The sequence below is a fragment of the Penaeus vannamei genome, chromosome 5 (genome assembly GCF_042767895.1).
Source record: "Penaeus vannamei isolate JL-2024 chromosome 5, ASM4276789v1, whole genome shotgun sequence".
Lineage (NCBI taxonomy): Eukaryota > Metazoa > Arthropoda > Malacostraca > Decapoda > Penaeidae > Penaeus > Penaeus vannamei.
In genome coordinates, this window is record NC_091553.1 from 8,157,237 (window position 1) to 8,164,736 (window position 7,500).

General features: G+C 40.7%; 2 protein-coding genes across 3 annotated transcripts in view; one reads left to right on the forward strand and one right to left on the reverse strand.

Moving 5' to 3' along the window:
- Positions 1–6,130, reverse strand: part of LOC113801796 (tripartite motif-containing protein 3) — a 433,201-nt gene extending 427,071 nt beyond the window's left edge. The window contains exon 1 of one of the 2 annotated variants that reach the window (XM_070121806.1): positions 5,932–6,130. The gene's annotated coding sequence lies outside the window, so the exon portion shown is untranslated. The remainder of the gene's footprint in view (positions 1–5,931) is intronic. The other variant, XM_070121807.1, reaches the window with a different exon arrangement.
- The window catches only part of Drat (Death resistor Adh domain containing target), a 437,794-nt gene that overhangs the window by 309,525 nt on the left and 120,769 nt on the right, over positions 1–7,500 (forward strand). The window lies entirely within an intron of this gene.

Below are 7,500 nucleotides of genomic sequence, written 5' to 3' on the forward strand. Positions count from 1 at the left end.
AAAAATAACGATGATGACTTTCTAGGTGGTATGATTACTGACATATTGATTCTCAATTCTCCTACCTACTTTTGTTGCCAAAAGTGTCATTATTGACATGGCATGGCTCCTGTAATATTTAGTATTACCATATACCTTTATTACCATTAACACTTCTCTGGCATTATTGTCACAATTATTATTGCCACCAGTAGTCTTACTATCACAAATATGCATAATTTCGTATCAGAAATATCAAACTATCATCATGATTATCATCACAGCTCTAATGTTGAAAGAGCGAGCCAATTCATTAAACTGTTAGAATCCACAATAACAATTTCTTATCACTGCAAGCTTTAGAATCAACAGCTTCACGGCATTACTTCAAGTCGAGAATACCAGAGACGACAAATAATTTCATAGGCCTCTTACTAACAAAGCTAATAATCATCAAACAGTGTTTACAAACATAAATAAATCCATTTAGTTTCCGTTGCATTAATGTAGAAATACCTCGAATGCAACAGGACTGCTAGCACTGTTACAAAGCTGTGCTCGTAAACACATGAAATTTAACATGTAGGCCTACTCACCCAACATATCAATAACATTGGGTGAATATTTGCTTTTATCCCCGCAATTCATCACAGCAACCTGATTAACAAACTAATTTTAGTGTCTAATAAGAATCGAAACAATGAATATACCATTCACAATTATAATCTTGATAATAAACTATCAAATACAGTATTACCTTTTCGAAGTAAATCAACGCTTGTTGTATACAGCCCTTGGGTAATATAACAACTTGTTTTGTCCTGATCCCCGTTACCCATCGGAGTGCAGCGGTAAAGAAGCAGCATACAATAGCAGAGTACTTTTAGTAGCTCTACACCTTTAACATAAAAACACAATACCCACCGCAAAAAACACCCTCGTCATATGAGCTTAAAGAGGGTGTCCAGGAGGGTAAACTACTGCGCAAGACAAGCTGTTTTGCTGTTACCTTCACAACTACTATATCTAGAAGAGTTTTTTTTTCAAATACCGCTCAAAGATTTGATGTTAAACATGGGAAGTGCCCGCAAAATATGTGGAGATTCTCTCTCTTCCTCTCCCCAACCCCCCTTCACTGTCTCTCTCTCTCTTTCACTCTCTTACTTTTACTCTCTCATTATGCGCACGCGCGCACACACACACACACACACACACACACACACACACACACACACACACACACACACATATATATACAGGTCGGTAAGAAAGATTTATGGTATTGTTAAGCTTAATTATTTTTGTTGGCCCTCTTATCCTGTTTCAGAAAATATTAGAAGGCGAGAACTTTACGTCTTATGCCAATCTGAATTATCGACATATATAATACCCACATACATACATACGCATATGCATACACATGCGCTAAATAAATCAATAAGCAATCATCTGCTTGTAGTTACTGCTTGTTATATCATCCTGTGCTGCATTGCATTACGTCATTTCAGTAAGTGTATTATTCATACTACTGTGCTCTCTTTGCTTCCCTATAATGTTTGCCCGCACAAGTGTGGCACAGCATATATCCTATATGCAACACATCCAATGCAGCTCTGTAACTCATCCACACTTCCCAGTTTATATGTTCAGACATTAATAAATTAGGTTTGGACACGTCTGCTGCATTACTGCCAGTGTCAACAAGCCACGTCGACTCCCTCATGCTAAGTCCTCATCCACATCCCGTGTTCAAAGAGCTAACACAAATCTGCTCCCCCTTTACTGCCATAGCCACGGAAATGAATCGATATGCATGGACATTTGATCATACTGGGTTCGGTATCATGTTTCTGACCTCGTTACGCCGAACCTCTGCTGCATCAGCTTGCAACTCCAATGTTATATCCCTTCCTCCTTTGCACCGATAAAATCATTGTAGCAAATTTACTAATACCATTTTTCAGTCATCAAATGCAGCTCGCTGGTGCCGAGGACTACAACTCCGACGAACATGTCACGTCCGGCTTGCAAAAATGCCGAGCAGGAGCAGCATACTTCGGCCGTCGACATGAATGCCTGAACCTCTTGTCAATATCAGACTCGCAGACTCGCACGACTTTCTTGTTTATTGGTCCTTTGGTTCTAATCAAAAGGCAAACACTCGCCCGCACTCGACCTGAGACCCGGCTGTCGCATCGCTTCCTCATACGAATTTAATCATTTTTTTTCCATGGCGAGGATTGTTTGCCTTCGTTAGACTCCGTTCGTTGTTTTTTTCATAAAAGTTTGTATGATATATCGGTGTACTTGTCTCTTTTTTTATGAAGGGTGGATTATTTTTTCCTGTTTAGTTTTTCCCTGTGTCGTTGTATGTTTTGCAAACTTTACATGTAAAATGTCTACTGGGCTCTGACCTCTGGCCTTTCTCTCTCTCTCTCTCTCTCGCTCTCTCTCTCTCTCTCTCTCTCTTTCTCTCTCTCTCTCAATGGCAATAAAACGAATTACCATCACATAAAGCATAAACCTAAATGAAGATAATAGGAAATTAAACCTCTAATCAAAAATTAATTTTCTCTTTTATATCATATCCTTTTCAGAGCTGTTGATCACCGACCTCCGTAGACTCTTGTAAACTTAATAAATCTACAAAATCGGTCTCAGTGTCCCCTCTTCTAGCTGAAAGAAGACAAAATTCCGACTTTGCTTCTGAATGCCTTACTTACTTGAAATACAGGCCCACTATGGAAGCTCCCAACTGCAGTCTATTGTTATGCATCATCAGGTTCCAATTCTGTATGCGTTGGTGAATCTCGGTGACGGTCATGTATACTGATCTAATCCTGAGTTCAATGGCATATAGTACGATGAATAGTACTGAATAGAGGGACAAATATAACTTTTTTTAGTATTCATACTTTGACCGTTCATAACGATCAACATTCTTCCCGTAAATAAACCTTACCGACATCTTGGAAGCTGAAGAGATAAATTAAGAGGATCAATGTGACAAAACCTAAGCAGGATTTGTACCATATGGTAATTCATTGGAGAGACTGCACGGATATGGCGATGCTCTGATGTACTGGCTTGTCAATTTTCTCTTTGCAAATATGCAGTATTCTTTGACTTCCATTTCGGAGCTTCTGTTTTTTTTTCTTTCTTTCTTTCTTTCTTTCTTTTTTTTTTTTTTTTTTTTAGCAAGCTCAAGTAAAATCATAAAAATTGCGGTTATCCTCTAAGCATAAGCATACAGTTGTCTTGACCTCTTTGGTAAACCCTTAGAGCATGTAATATTGCTCCGTAAAAAGTACATAAAGGCACTGGTCTCCCATCTCCCCTGTTTCCTTACGATCAATTTTTCGACTCATCAAGATGGTCCATATAAATCAATATTTTCATAGTTATCACTTTCCTTGACCTCTCTCTTTCTCTCCCTCTCTCTCTCTCTCTCTCTCTCTCTCTCTCTCTCTCACATACTTTCTCTCTCTCTCTCTCTCTCTCTCTCTCTCTCTCTCTCTCTCTCTCTCTCTCTCTCTCTCTCTCTCTCTCACACACATACACACACACACACACACACACTTTCTTTCTCTCTCAGACACGTTCTTTCTCTCAAACTCACACATACTTTTTTCTCTCTCTCTCAGACACACACACATACTTTTTTTCTCTCTCTCAGACACACACATACTTTCTCTCCCCATCTCTCTCTCTCTCACACACACACATACTTTCTCTCTTTCTCACACATATACTCTCTCTCTCTCTCACACACACACACACGAACACACACACATACTTTCTCTCTCTCACACACAAACTCTCACTCTCTCTCTCTCTCTCTCTCTCTCTCTCTCTCTCTCTCTCTCTCTCTCTCTCTCTCTCTCTCTCTCTCTCTCTCACACACACACACACACACACACACACACACATACTTTCTCTCTCTCTCTCTCTCTCTCTCTCTCACACACACACACACACACGTACTTTCTCTCTAACACACATACTTTCTCTACTTCTTTCTCTCACACACACATACTGCCCCTCTCTCTCACACATACGTAATTACTTTCCCTCCCCCCCCCCCCCTCTCTCTCTCTCTCTCTCTCTCTCTCTCTCTCTCTCTCTCTCTCTCTCTCTCTCTCTCTCTCTCTCTCTCTCTCTCTTTCCCTCTCACCCTCTCTCTCTCTCTCAACTATAGCCATCACACGGGACCAGATGAGAGGCAGACCGCCGGTGACTCAGCGCTGTGGTGTAAGCGCTGCACCCGCCGCACTCAGCTGCAACGGCGGGGGCGTGATTTTCTCGCAGGTGCCTCGGGAAGCTGACATTCGCGGAACCTTGTGGTGCGAGACGCCGGAGTGCTCGGCTGCTCGCGAGAAGACGAACCTTCTTAACACTGACAGGTTTAAAAGCAAGAAGGGATCTGACAGGTTGCACGCCGGGTACCTCTCACCGTATGACACTCAAGATGGTGTGACTGTGAGATAGACTTAGGGTTTTGAGGGCAGGTTGTACGGCTGTGGTATAAAGGAGGTTTATGCGCCTGAAGCTGTGAGATGTCTTACCTCCGCGGCAGCCGTGGGAAAGATTTGCGAATGAGGGTGTCTGAACAACGGAAGCGCCATGTTATTCTACTGATATCCGAATTTCTCTACACATTTCCCTAAATGGCTGTGGCTGTTGTACGCGGCTGATTTTAAGCTGACTATTTTCAGACTGTGTGTGGCTAATAGTATGTAGCCTGCCCCGTGCCTGTCGCTGGATATCTGGCCCTGCACATATGTGTAACTATAACTTTGCGTACGATTGCCAATATCTCTGAGTGCCCCCTGTCTTTGTTTGCTTTGGCCGGCAAAATCCTATAACGTGTATACAAATCTGGGGGCCCGAGAAAGGAAATGGAGCAACAGAGATTACACAAATTACCAAAAGATGTGCATATTAGTTTTTCGTATGACAAAAAAATCCCGTTTATAGTCGAATTAGCTACTTATGGGATGGGGAGAAGTGGGTGTTTCCACTAAGAGCAATATGGGGCGTTTTCACGCTAATGCACCGTGGTATTAATACATTAACCTTGTGTGTGTGTGTGTGTGTGTGTGTGTGTGTGTGTGTGTGTGTGTGTGTGTGTGTGTGTGTGTGTGTGTGTGTGTGTGTGTGTGTGTGTGTGTGTGATTAAGGGATGGGAGGGAAAGGGGGCGGGGGAGGGAATAGAAGAGGAAGAGGAGGAGGAAGAGGGAAGAGGAAGACTTAAGTAAGAGTGAGAATGAGAAAGAGAGCGAGTGCATTGATGCCTGTGTATGTGTAGCTATAGTTGGATGTGCGAGAGCGTTCCCTTCGCTTGTTTGAGTCTAAATACAGTAAGTGACACTCGACTGAGTCTTATCAACACATCTCTGACGCGCCGCTTCCAACGTGATATGTGGCTGACAGGTCTCTCGTGGAAAGAAGTGTGAGGTCAAACCCTGAATCAAATAAATGAAAACCTTGAAACTGGGAAAATGCATCCTTTGTGTCTGTTAGATAAATAAAATGAACAAATATGTACATACATACATACATATATAAATATATATAAATATATATATATATTACATATATATACATGTATATATATATATATATATATATATATATATATATATATATATATATATATATACATATTTACGTACATATATATATATTATATATTTATATTTACATATGTATGTATAACCATTGTGGGAGGGAGACAATACAGTAGGGATTATTATCTTTATTGCAATTTACTCCTAGCAATAAAAGTTCATCTTGCAAAGAAGTCTTAAACATAATTTTAACTTAAGACAGCCTTACCCTTCAATTTTTGGCAACTACACGACTAAAAAAATGCTGTTGGCTCTAGACCGACAAGCAAGACTGCCTTCGTGAATCAAAGAACTAGGACTACTGAAAAAATATGTTACTTACTAAAAAAAACACCCGATGCTAATCAATCTCTATATCCACGATCACAACAGAGAACTCAATCTGGGACACTAATTGCTCAAGAATCACAGTCAACTGGACACGCATACACGAACACACTTCTCACAACTGATTGGGACGTCGGCGCCAACCGTGACTCACCACCACACGCCGAGAATGCTGTCCCAACACTGCCACGCTCAGTCTCCGGCGCCAGGGAGTTCCCCCGTCCGGCAACATCTGGCAGTTCGCCTCCTTGTTTTCGAGGGGAGGAGACCTTAGACACGTGTCCTACGGGGATTTTGCTTATTTATCGGAAGGCAGGTGCTCGTGGGAATGCTATGGGAGTATTTATTGCAAAGTCTTGCATTCAGCAGAAAGCAGAATGGAGAGATTCCCATTAAATTGTGTTTTTGTCCCATCATGGGTGGATAGTTGCCATAATGTAAATAAAGTAGAATAATTGTCAACGTCCAATTCAATCGCTCAGACTGGTAAAGTTAAGGTCGGCGTTCTGTTCCCTTTGTCAAATATCGGGAAAGTAACCACATGCCTTTCAAACGAGAAGGAATATTCCCGAGAAAATCCCAACAAAAAGTGAGAGGGGCATCCATGGACAAAATCAATGGATGGGGAGAGGGAGGGGAAACAGTTAAGCTCGCAACCTCGGATCGTCAGGCGAAATGGCGGGAACAGATGCGGAAAACACCTTCGCGTCGCAAGCATCTGTTTCCATTGAACGCAGCTATTTTTCGGGTCCTCAAGATTTAAAAAAAAAAAAAAAATCAAACAATGGAAGATAGAACTGGCATCACATTCCCTTTTTTGAACGTGCAAACAAATTTTTTGATGATTTATTCTTACTCGACACTGATTTTTTTTAGTGTTATCGAGCGGGTCCTGAAGAGAAAAAAAATCTAAACAATTGAAGATGGAACTGGCATCACGTTCCCTTTTTGAACGAGCAAATAAATACGTTGATGTATTCTTGCTCGACACTGATTTTTTTTAGTGTTATCAAGAGTGATTTGTAGTTTGACTCTGACGGAAAGGGGGAAAGTTTGGAAAGATTTAACCTTGCGCTACAGACTTTGAGTCCGAAGATATGAGCCTTTTTCCTTTTACTTAACTTTCACTCTTTTGTAAACGCTGAATGTTGTGAATTACCAACAACATATTAGTCATTTATGGTGGATTTACATATGAAACTTACAATTGACGTCTCTGTCTTCAACACTTTCTCCATAGACTAAATCCCAGTGTGCATTGTATTATAGTATGAGGAAATCTTGATTCGCCAATTCATAATTGAGGACGGCGGCATTGTTTTAAAGATCTGAAACTATTATATATGTGTGTGTGTGTGCGCGCGCGCGCTAATAGGGATAAAAAATAAAATCTTATTCAAGCAATACACTGCATTTCACATTCGCCAAATCTCATGAACTGCAATCGAAACTGAATTCACAGAACCATAATACTGATTAGAAACGAGTAAGTATGCATACATACATGCATGCATACACATAATATATATATATATATATATATATATATATATATATATATATA